The sequence below is a fragment of the Sminthopsis crassicaudata genome, chromosome 2, assembly GCF_048593235.1.
Source record: "Sminthopsis crassicaudata isolate SCR6 chromosome 2, ASM4859323v1, whole genome shotgun sequence".
In the NCBI taxonomy this organism is placed as follows: Eukaryota; Metazoa; Chordata; class Mammalia; order Dasyuromorphia; family Dasyuridae; genus Sminthopsis; species Sminthopsis crassicaudata.
In genome coordinates, this window is record NC_133618.1 from 556,615,140 (window position 1) to 556,627,993 (window position 12,854).

The window sequence follows — 12,854 nt, forward strand, 5'->3', positions numbered from 1 at the left end:
TGGTTATTAAATTGGGGTCCCACAGTTTATTCCTCTTCATAATCTAATTTTCTTTAATGATCCTTGGGAGTATTTTTGAAGTGGTCTCTCCCTCATCTGTCTGGATGGTATGACTCTACTCCCCACTGGATGTACTGCCTCTTCAATGGGATCACATTAAAACTTTATGTGTGATTACATCAACTGAATTGGGGAGTGGAAATACATCGCACATCATATGCATATACATCACATAGGAGAGCATGTTTCTATACATGTCTACACATATATCTATATGAATATAGGTATGTGCATGTTATGTACATGTATATGTATGTATATATTATGCATTATGGGACAGAATGTGTATTGAAAGATTCAGTTAAAAAACATCTAAGTTATGTTGTTGTCTACTAGTTTCAATTGTACCTGATTCTTCATGTTCCCGTTTCTTGACAGATATTCTGAAGCAGTTTTCCATTTTCTTCTCCAACTCATTTTTCAGAAGAGGAAACTGAAGCCAAAAGGGTTGAGTTGCCTGGGGACATATATGTTTGCTGCCAGATTTCAGCTCTGAGTTTTTCTGACTTCAGGCCTGGTGTTCTATCCACTGCTCTACCTAAATTCCTGAATCCAAGTGCTAGTCCCTCATCTAATATAAATTGATTATATGACCCTGGATAAGTTACTTAACTTTTCAGTGTCAAGGCAATTCTATGATTGTAAGTTTCAGAGATGCTATCTATAATGTTATAAGATATCTCTCTGTGTCTCTGCCTCTCTGTGTGTCTCTCTATATCTCTCTGTATCTCCTTCCCTCCCTCTCTTTTTTCCTCTCAACCCTCCCTATATTTATGTATAGACACAAACACATCTATACACAAAAATGAGAGACTAAAATAATGATTAAGTTGATATCCTATCAATAAATTGATATCAATTGATACCCTTTCAATAAATTGAAACTTTTAGATGAAGAAATTCTCCAGTGAAAGATAAAACTTAACACTTTCTCTGAAACTTAGAGTTTCCTAGAGCACTGAGAAATTAGGTGATTTCCTAGGCTTATAATCATTGTATTATGCTACCCCTATTATATTCCATGGTAATTTTTTGCTGTGCACTATATTAGAAAACAGATGGACAACCATGTATTACATTAAAAAATCTAGAGAAAGTTTTTTTAGTGTTGAGCTAATTCCCTGTGTAATATTCATTAAAGCAACAACATTGAAAAGAATCAAATAAGATATGAGAAAGAAGGAGTAGCCCCCTTTCCCAAAGAAGGAATTACCCACAATACAGTAGGTAAACCATGGAGTTATCACTTATTTTAGAAAAATATGTGCAAACATAGTCATTTTGCCATAATGATTAAAGGCCACTCTCAGAGTCAAAAAGAACTTGGGTTAAAATTCCAACTCATATACATGCTGGCTATGTGATTCTGGAATTCTGAGGACCCTTCCAAGGCTATATTTATGCTCTTAAGATCTTTATGACCACTTATCTCCCATAGTTATCTATTATTTGGACCTCACTATCTACTATAGCAAATTTTCTTGCTGTAGAAGATGAAAAAATCAAATATTACATTAGCCCCTTCATGGCACTAAAGAGCTAGAAAAAAATTAAATCCATTGGATTGATTCTTCATGAAGTATTAAATCAAAGATATCATTCAATCAATAAACATTTATTAAGCACCTACTATGTGCCAGGTATTATGCCAAGGCATATGAATGATAAGATTGGAATAAAATGAATGTATTTTATATATGAATACTATAAGAATGAAATATGAATAAGAAGATAAGAAAACAGGAAGGGTTTTCACTCTGTCCCAATAAAGAAAATGACCATAGCATGCTAGAGAAATCATGATCATCAATGCAGCAAATATGACATATTTGGTGGTGGTGATTTTCTTATTGAATTAAGGAAAGTTTCCAAGCTGGCAAAGCAACCTTCTAATTTAAGAAGACTCTTTTAAAGAAATAGAGCTGTTGTGTAAAACCTCACTACAGTTCCTTCTTTTTTCACTTGAATAAACAGTCTTGACATCAGAATGCTAGAAATAAAGTAAATACTCCAGTTAGTTATTTTCCATTTACTTATATTCAGAGAGTTAGCAGCTGAGTTAAATAGCACTAATGCATTCTTCTCACTCTAAATACATCAAAGAAAGAATGAAAAGGTATTGCTAAGTAAAGTTTTCAAAGCTTTTTTTTTGCTTTTTAGCTGCTATTTAATGGAAATTACTGCCATCTACTCCATAGATTATCTTTATTAAAAAAATGAAAAAGTCCATTTGATGCTTTGTAGGGAATGACTTTGAGACACCTAAGTACTTTTATTCCAGGTGCTTCATAAAGGTGATGCCATGGGTTACTACTCTTAAGGTGGGGAGCCCACATTTGAATTTGATAGCTATGTAATGTCAGGTAAATATAATTTCTTCTAAGATTCTTCGAAGAAAATGTCTACTCTTCTCAGGTGCCAACATCTGCAGCCCTTACTTTTATGCTTTCATCTTTACAACAGTTTCCACCTTTAAACTTTTCTTAAATTCAAAAAGACTTTGTTTTAATTAATAAAGTCTAGAGTATTTGTCTAGCTTTTCCTTCCACCTCTCTAGGTATTCTTATAATATGTTCTCTCATCCACCTACCTCCTGTGAATTTGTGGGTGGCTCCATAGCTACTAAAGTTCTGGGTCACATTGACCACCCTCATAGGTTCAAAAGCCATCTCACAAAAGTAATATAAATGTAACAATCCAAAGCCAAGTTTTTCCTCTTGGAGTTATCCCAGACAGCATTAGTTCTAGCAAAATTACCGAGTCCAATGCTCCCCAACAGTTCAAATTTAGAAATGCTTCCAACCACAACCACTCTTAATGCAGATTCACTGAGAAAGTGTCACCATCTGACTGAGCTCCCAAGTATGGGTTGCTATAACTACTGGTCTACATTTATGTAGCTCATTACTACTGAAAAAGTTGTGAAGATAATAATGATAAATAAGAAAGAAAATAAACATTTAATAAGCACCTGCTACATTTCAGACACTATGCTAAATTTCTTTTGTAAATATTATTTAATATGATTCACATAACAACCCTACATGGAAGGTACTATCATTATCCTCATTTTCCAAGTGACATAACTGAAGCAAATAGAGGTTAAGGACTTCTTCAAAGTCACACAACTAGTAAGTGTTTCAGGCTGGATTGGAACTCAGGTCTTCCTGACTTCAGATCTATGACTCTATTTACTATGACATAGGATATGATAGGAGGAGGAAGGAAGAGGAAGAGGAAGGAAAAGGAAAAAGAAGAGGAAAGAAGAGGGAAAGAGGAGGGAGGAGGAAGAAGAAAGGAGAAGGGAGAGGAAGAAGGGAGAGGAAGAGGGAGATGAGGAGGGAGAGGAGGAGGGAGAGAATGAAAAAGGGGGGAGGAGGACAAAGAGAAGAAGATTCATCAGGTCATAAGAGAACTGAAGACTAATCCCAGTTACATTATATTCTCTACAAATACTGTATTGGATTCAGACAAGATAAATGCAGAAAAAGAAAAAAATGTATATTCTGACCTTTATTACTGTTGTAGTTGTGTTTGAATCATTTCAATCATGTCTAACTTTTTGTGATCCCATTTTGGGTGCCTTTTCTTGGCAAAGATACTGGAGCAGTTTGCCATTTCCTTTTCCACTTTCATTTTGCAAATGAGAACCTGAAGCAAACAGGAATGAAGTGAATTGCCCAATGTCACATATCTAGTAAGTTTTTGAGGCCAGATTTGATCTCAGAAAGATGAATCTTACTGACTTCAGGCCCAGTGCTTTTAACCATTGCACAATTTAGCTGCCATCTATTACAGGAACATGAGTAATCGGTGAAAGAAAAAGAATAGACATTTATTAAGCACTTACTATGTACTCAAAATTACAGAAAGAACTTTGCAAATAAATTGGATTGATCCTCACAATAATCCTGCAAGAAGGATGCTATTATTATTATCATCCTCATTTTACAATTGAGGAAACAAGTATGCCCAAGGTCATATAAGTGCCTGAGGCAAGATTTGAACTTGGGTTTTCCTGACTTCAGTTCTGCTATCAATTGAACTAGCCTCTTTAAAATTATATATAAGCATTATACATACTTTTTTTATTAAAACAGTGGAAATTTAGCACCCCTTATGACACTCAGAAGGCTGATACAAAAGGCAATGAGTTGGAAACATGAAATTAGAAGAATCATATCTACATCTTCACTAAAGGATCTTTTTTTAACCCAAAGAAATTGTGCAAGATATGATAAACACTGATATCCCTGCAAAAGGTAGGGGAAAATTAAAGAAGCATTACTCCTGGACAAGTACATCGATTATGGCACTATGTGTGCAGTTAACATGGATTAAGGCTATTAATAGATTCAGTTTAGTGCCTTCTGGCAAAGCTCATTCTCAAATATTAAGACAACCTTTATTGTTTTTTATTTTATTTTTCTTGATTTATATTTTATCACTTTTATTAATCTTTTGTTTTTTTTTACATCACAATCTTTTCCATTTAAAATTTTCACTACAACCAAATGGACCTCCCTCTTCTAAAAGAGAAACAGCTACAATTCATCACTCTTAACAGATTTCCCCATCTGTTTCTTCATGATACCATGGAAAGAACATTGAATTTGGAATATACCTGTTTTTAAATCCCAAATCCCAACCTTTTCAATTGTTAGTGTGGTAGAAACAATACTGTATTTGGAGTCTAAGAACTTCTGTTCAAATTTCAGTTTTGCCTCTACCTGGTGAGTTGGAGCAAATCACCTTACCTGAGTATACTCATCTATAATAAGAGAGTGATGGATCAGATATCTTCTAGGTTATTCTGGAGGGAACGTAGGTGATATAGTAGGAAAAGTGCTGAGCCTAGTCAGGAAGACCTGAGTTCAAATCCAACCTCAGATACCTACTAGCTGTATGATTACTGGGTGAATCACTTAACTCTCTTTGCCTTGGATTCTTCATCTGTGAAATGATGTAGAGAAGGAAATGGCCAAAACCATTCCAGTATCATTGCCCAAAAAAATCCTAAATAGGGTCATGAACAAGTAGGTCACAACTGAAAAATAGAAGCTCATTCTGGACTTGAAGCTCTAGAGGAAGAGCTGCTGAAAGGTAAAGAAATCAATATTGTGTGACCTTAAGTAAGTCACTGAAACTCTTTAAGTTTCCTAACAAGTAAAGTGATTGTTATTGATGACCTCTAATATCCCTTCTGCTCTAAATTTGTGAAATCAAGTCTCCTGAACATTTCTGCCTCCCAGAATTTTTTTATGCTTCTATTTGACTTTCCCTAAACATGTCTCATTTTCACTTCAAATGTGAGACTAAACCAAGTGGGTAGATGAAGTCTGTAATGTTAACCAATGAGGAAGCTAAGGATGATGGATCATTTGAACTAGCTGATCAAGTACCAACATTAAGTCCCTTAGCATTTTCCCTCATTACAATTGTACACATATGAACACTGGTTGCTACAAAAGAAAACATTCCCGTGTATGATTTTTGCTAGTGGAAGGAGTTTCCCTAAGTATAATGGAAATATGGTAGATTATAGATCAGCGTAAGATATTGTGTTCTAAGTGAATTACAGGATTTTAAAATTGAAAGCAACTTTGATTTAAATGAAATTGTGTTGATAAAAGTGCTTTGCAAATCCCAAAGTACCATATAGATGTCAGCTGTTATTTTCTAACCTGTTCTCATTCTACAAATATGTAAAATAGGATGTAGGGAACTTAAGTGATTTGCCTATAGTCACAGAGCAGTTAAAGCCAGAACCAGGAATTAACCCCCCCCCAATCAGCATTCCAAGGCTTGTACCATTACACTCAACTGCCACCCATGAATTTTGGTTAATTTTCAAAATGTACCATAAGTTATCTCTATGTTATAAACAGAATAAACATAATAACACCTGGCCTCAAACAATTTTTAAAGAGGCCAATATTTTGTTTAACAACAAAAAAGGACAAAATGACCTTTGAATCTCTTCTAACATCTGAATTCTTGAATCTTCCATACAAAACTTTATTATGTTGCAGAAAACATTTGTCCATAATATGACTCATTATGTCTATATCAATAGTAGGATCAGGGAGATTTAGGTCAATGAATCATTTTAATCCTGCTTTAATTTCTAAGACAGTATAATTCTGTTTGTGTCATTTTGAAGTAATAAATATATTACTACATAATAAAACATTTTGTGATAAAGTAATATTTAATAAAAACAAATATAACATTGTGTTGCCTCAAAGAAAAACCAATTGCAATATATATGTGGTAGAACTTAAAATCAGCAATTCTCTCAGGAGAGAATTTTTGGAGGGGAAAAATGTGACTAATTTTAGCAACAAAGTAGATTAAATATCTATCATATTAGTCACGGAACTGACTTAGAAGAGGTCAAAAAGAAGCTCAAGATATTCATCCACCAGAGGTACAATAAAATTCAATCACACTTAAAATTACCAGTTTTCAAATCTTCAATAGGAGATTGAAACTTCTAATATGCACAGGAGGTATTTCTAAGCTGTGGCCAAATAAAAGAAGAAACATTTTAAGAGATCTACATTTCATGAAAATCTTCAATGACAGCGGAAACAAATCATATGTTTAGAACTAGAAGGGACCTTGCACATCAGTGAGGCCCAGAGAGTTTAAATGATCTGTACAAAGATAAACACAATTGACATTAGAACTTAACGTCTTTTAGCTCCAAAGCCAACTCTTGTTTCCTTGAGCCTCAGATTTTAGAGCAAAGATTTAGCAGGTCTCAAGAGTTAGGGGAGGTAATGGATTTCATGAATCATAGAAAAAGGAGGAAACAGTCCTCTTTTTAATTGTGAACTTAACGTGAACATTGTAATATTAACAAAACAGAATGAAACTAATTTTTTGCATATAGAATTTGGTGGGACTTTTAAAATGCAAATTAAATTTAACTCAGTAGGAACAAACTACCCTGTTTTTTCCCCCCTCTCTTTCTGAACTTCCTTTTTTATGTAAAATACTTTGTTGATATTCTTTCCTTTATTTTCTTATATATGTGTGTGTGTGTGTGTGTGTGTGTGTGTGTGTGTGTGTGTGTGTGAAGAAAGGGAAGAGAAAGGGGAAGGGACAAAAATGATTTAATTTTAGAAAAATGAATATAATCATGAAGGACCTGAAATTTGTTCTTTGTAAGAAAGGAAAACCTCTTACCTGTTCCTGTGAAATTTCTGTTTTCATAGTCATATTTCCAATGACACAACTCAAATTCTCATTCCCACTTCAACAATTGGCTTTAACTAATAACTGAGTTTTAAAAAAATGAAAACAAGTTGTCTTTACTAAGCTATAAGGTAACAAAAAGACCCACAAATCAAACTTGATAGTTTCTAGAGCTAAGATGTGTACTGACAAAAAAGAAGCAGCATGAAGTAAATTTGTAAACGCAGAAGTTCACAGGTAGAGAGTATTCAAAGAAGAAAAGATAAGAAAGTAATTAAATATCCTGGAGTCAATGATGAGTTCTCAAATTCCTAGGTATTATAATGGTCTCTAATGTGAAGATAAATTTCAACTCACTTTTAAATATCCTTTACCTACTATTTTGGGGCAAAAAGTATACTTAAATCAATTAACAAGCATTTTTAAGAACCTACTCTGTATCAAGCACTGGGTTAGATGCTGGAGATATAAAAACAAAGAAAAACAAAGTTACTTTATTTAAGTAATAGACTGAAATAATTGTGTAATGTTTCATTGAGGCAGATAGGGAATAGAGAGTTAAACCTAGAATCAGAATAACTCACTTTCCTGAGTTCAAATGTAGCCTTAGATAGTTACTAGCTGTTTGACTCTAGGCAAGTCATTTCTTTGCCTCAGTTCTTCATCTGTAAAATGAGTTAGAGGGAAAAAAATCAGAAACCACCCCCGGTACCTTTACCAAGAAGCCCCTCCCCCCAAAAAATTATTAAGAGTCAGATATGACTGAAGAACTACAATATGTTTATCAGAGAAATAATTGGTTTTAGTATGTTTCTTTTAGGACCTCATGCAACATATCTGCAAACAAAAAATGTACTGAAAGATTAGATACAGACTGAAACATACATACATACATATATGTATATACGTATGTATGTATGTATGTATGGCATGGCCAATGTTTCAAATCAGTTTGGTTATGTTTATTTGTCACCAAAAAGAACTTCTTTTTGCCCAGGAAAGGGGTAGATAGTGGAATTTGTACAAAAAAGTAAACAGAGAAAGAAAAAAATTGCAAAAATGCACAAAAGAAAAATACATACTTTTAAACTATATTTAAGAAAACACTCATGGTTTCATACACTATTTTTTTTGTACCCTTTTGTATGTTGAAAGTTTATTAGATCATAATGAAAATTTATTTTAAATTAAAAACATACAAAAAATACGCCACTGATTACAAAAATATACCAGTGCTATGTTGTAAACAAAAAATAAAATGTCTACTTTGGGAAGGAATCAACTTCTGATGATTTACATTTAAAATGTAACAATGAAGTGTTTCTTTTTGAGAATACTGACAAATAGTCAACACATTTGGGTGTTCAATATAATAGATATCTTTTTTAAAAAATTAGAATATCATGATCTTTATGGTAATCAATTTGCATTTGACAATTCTCCCAGATTGCTTGAAGCTAGTTATGATTTACAGTAAGTAGAAAGGTTGATAACTAAAATTTCTGATTCAAAATTCAGTGCTCCTTCCACTATATCATATTTTTTCTCACTTAAAAAGTGAATCTTAATGTTCTTGCTTCTATTCATTCCCTCCCTTCATAATTTCTTCCAAAGCCAAATTAGGAATGGGATAACCAAGGTTCTGACCATAATGTACCTAGAGATCACCACTTTTTCTCACTGTGGTGTACCTTCTGTACAACCTGTATTTACATGGTCCATAGCCTCCACAGACCTCTTACAGTGGTCCTCAAACTTTTTAAACAGTGGGGCAGTTCACTATCCCTCAGACTGTTGGAGGGCCAGACTTTAGTAAAAACAAAAACTCTCACTCTGTCTCAGCCCATTTGCCATAACCCAGCGGGCTGCATAAACGTCCTCAGTGGGCCACATCTGGCCCGCTGGCCGTAGTTTGAGAACCCTTGTGACTTAAAAGAATAGCTGGTAGAGAGTTTGCAGATTGGATAGAAAAGAGATGTTAACAACCCCCCAAACCACTAACTCTATAGTAAATTTCTAGTCTTTTATGAAATGAGTGTGATAATGTTTATAGAAGAAATTGTTTTGCAAATTACAAAGCACTGTGCAAAATTAAATTCAATGAGTTATATCTTCAACAACTATCCAAAGTCTCAGTGCAGTTCTACAAAGTAAAATAGATAGAAAGGTTATGCAATATGTGGGTTACAAAAAAAAAAAAAAACTTTCTAGTTTCATAAGTGATAGTAAATGTCCTTGTATTTCATGGATGAAATTAGGGTTCGACTAGTCCAATCCATTCATTTAAGAAATCAAGGAACTAAGGTCTAGGGGTGATAATTTGACTTTAGATAAACTAGGTTCAGTTCAATCTTTTCCAGTTTTAATGACCCTACCTATCACAGGTTGCATTATTTCTTCATTGTTTTTGTGCTTGTCCAATCTTCTATTGAACTAGAAGCAAGAGTAGAGCTTTGCAAATAGTCATCAATAATTTTTTCTTTGGTGGACAAAAAAGGATGAAGGATAGAATAATATTATACAGGTAGATGATTGCTCTTAAAAAAAAGAAACTTATGAAATAAAGAATCTAATCTCACTATTACCAAAACTAAAGTTGCATTTGACTGAGAAGCAATTAGTTCTAACTGCACACTATGATAGAAAGTAAAATAAAACTAGTTACACTTTACTGTATTTCTTGTGCAAATCGTCAGAAAACAATACCCTTTTGAATTTAGAATTCATAGTTCATAGAACCTAGGATCACTAGGAAACTTAGAAACCATCTAATCACCTTCCAGATAAGAGAACTGAGGCCCAGAAAATTTTAATTAATCTACTAAAGTTCCAAAGGTGATGAAGCCAAGATTTGAATAACTTAAATTTTGTACTGTTTCCACTCCTCATCTATTCTATGATCCCTTATTTTTAATTATTTTGACATATTTAAAATTATGCTCATCACTATAACATAGGTATATGAAATACAAAAAAATGAAATTGATATAAATGAATAATATAAATTTAACAAGGGCTTATTAGAAGAAATATTTACTTTTTGAAAAAGCGGAGATTTCTTGAGCTAGGTATTCCCTCTGCCAAATGATCATCATCTCTCTACAATATACAATAGTAGATTGTCTTTGAAGATTTTGGCCAGGCATAGTGTAACATATCTGTAACCCATTCCCTGGAGGATTAGGTTGGTAGATCAATTAGGCTTTGGCATTCTGAGCTGCAGAAGAGTTAACACTGATTTGGTGACTAGCATGTCCAAGTCTGACCTCAATATACAGAGCCCTAGAAACAAGGGGTTAACTGGATGACTAAGGGTATTAACCTGCCTACACAGGAGACAGAATATGTCAAAGTTTCCATGCTGAACATCAGTGGGATGGGCATAGTAATAGTCAGTATACTTAAGAATTATATGGTAAAAACAAAAACAAACAACAAACAAACAAAAAATATCTCCTTGAAGAGAGCCTAATGATGTATCCCTGAAATTAGCTAATCTAGTCTTTAGATAATGAAATAGTGGCCTCTATAGTAAATCTCTACTCTGTCAACTCATCTTAGTGTTGAAAGAAATCATGGTCCCCTTCTCAAATCCTGAGGGGTTGAATCTGACCAAAATTCCTACCAACAGTAATGATTCAATCTAATCCTGTGATTTAAGCTGCCAACATTATGTGAAAGACTCCTATGTTCTTACCTATAACCCTAATGTTTTTTTTCCTAAACTCCACACCAAAGTTCCCAGTATTTTTTGTCCTCTTTGTCTTTATATTCCATTGACAACTAAAATTCAGTATATACAAAATTGAACTTATCAATTTACCCCCCCAAAAAATAGTCCTTTCCTTGGCTGTAAAAATTATAAACATACTGGTTCACTATCTTTTTTTTTATTTTCTTTCTTTTTTTTTGGTAAAAGACTATTTATGATAAGATTCAATTCACTTTAACATTAATTATTTACTATGGGAAAGGTACTCTGTTATTTGCTGAAGATAAAAAATAAAAACAAAACAGTAAAAAACCTGTTTCAACCATTGCTTCATCCTGGTTATACTCTCTTCCATGGGTTTTTATGATACTGCTCTTTCTCTCTAAAGTCTCTGGCAGGTCATTCTCAGACTTCTTTGCTTCATTACAATCAATATTTTGCCGAACCCTGAGAGACCCTCCAGTCTTTGTCCTGGGCCCTCTTCTTTCTCTCTCTCCAGCCTATTTCTTCATGACTTCATAGCCTCCCATGAATTCAATTATCATTTCTACACAGATGATACTAATATAAGAATATCCAGCTCTAATTTCTCTCCTTAACTCTGGTTCTGCATTACCAATTACTGCTGATATCTTCAAATGAATGTCTTATAGGCATCTCAAACTTAATTTATCTAAAATGGAAATCATTATCTTTGCTGTAAAATCCACTTCTCTTCCTAACATCCTTATTTCTGTAGAAGGCCCAACCATGGGGGATTGCAACCTAAGAATTGTCTCAACTCTTCCTTCTCTTTCTTACTCCCCTCACATTTAACTAGTTGTGAAGTTGCCAAATATACATCCTCCACTTAATCTTCAATTATTCCCTAATTTATTTCTCTATGATACTATGCAGATCATTTAGTACTCTTGTGCCTGTTTCCTCATCTGCAAAATAAAAAAGTTGGATTTCTGCTCTCAGAGGTCCCATCTACCTCTTTATCTTTCCCATACACCATACATCTTTGGTCATGTGATTCTGACTCAATCTCTCATCAACATATATTATTACAATTGGCTACTTTGCTCTTTTATACAACTACTAAATTAATATTCTTAAAACTTGTCTGACCATATGACTTTTAGTGCTTCCCCACTGACTGAACAAAAAACAAAACAAAACAAAAAACAACAACAACAAAAAACTCCATTTTTAAACACTTATACCCTTTCACAATCTAGTTACAACCTATCTCTCTAGAATGCCTACACAACTCCTCCCTTTACAAATTCCAAATACATTAACATGCCTGTTGCTCCTCAAAGGTGCAACTCTTACCTCCATGCTTCTACACAAGCTGTACCTTTACCTACCTTCTTAATTCTGCCTTTTAGAATCCCTACTTCCCGTTTATTCTCCTCTTAAATGGCAGATCTTGCACAAGACTGTCTCTTATCTACTTCTCTCTCCCTAGTTATTAGTGCATTTCACCTGAAATTATTTTGCTTTTATTCTGCATTGACTTATTTGTATACATATTACTACCCTCCAATAGAATGTAAGCTTTTGAAATGAAGAACTATTTTGTTTCTCTTTGTATCCCCACAGTGAGCATAGTGCCTCATACTTAATAGTACCTTGATAAATTCTTGCTGAATGAATGCTGTCAAATAGCTCATGTGTTAATTAGTAAAGTTAAGGGATACAATGTGAACCCTTTTGTTATATCTCAGATAAATACAGGATATTTTGATGAAGGGGAAAGCACTAATCAATAAAATCACCAAAGAAAGCTGAGTTTCTAAGAGGTAGAGAGAAAATATTCCAGCCATAGGGAATATTCTGTGCAGCAAGCATGGAAATGGTAGATAAAGTATGGAACCCAGGAAACAGTTAA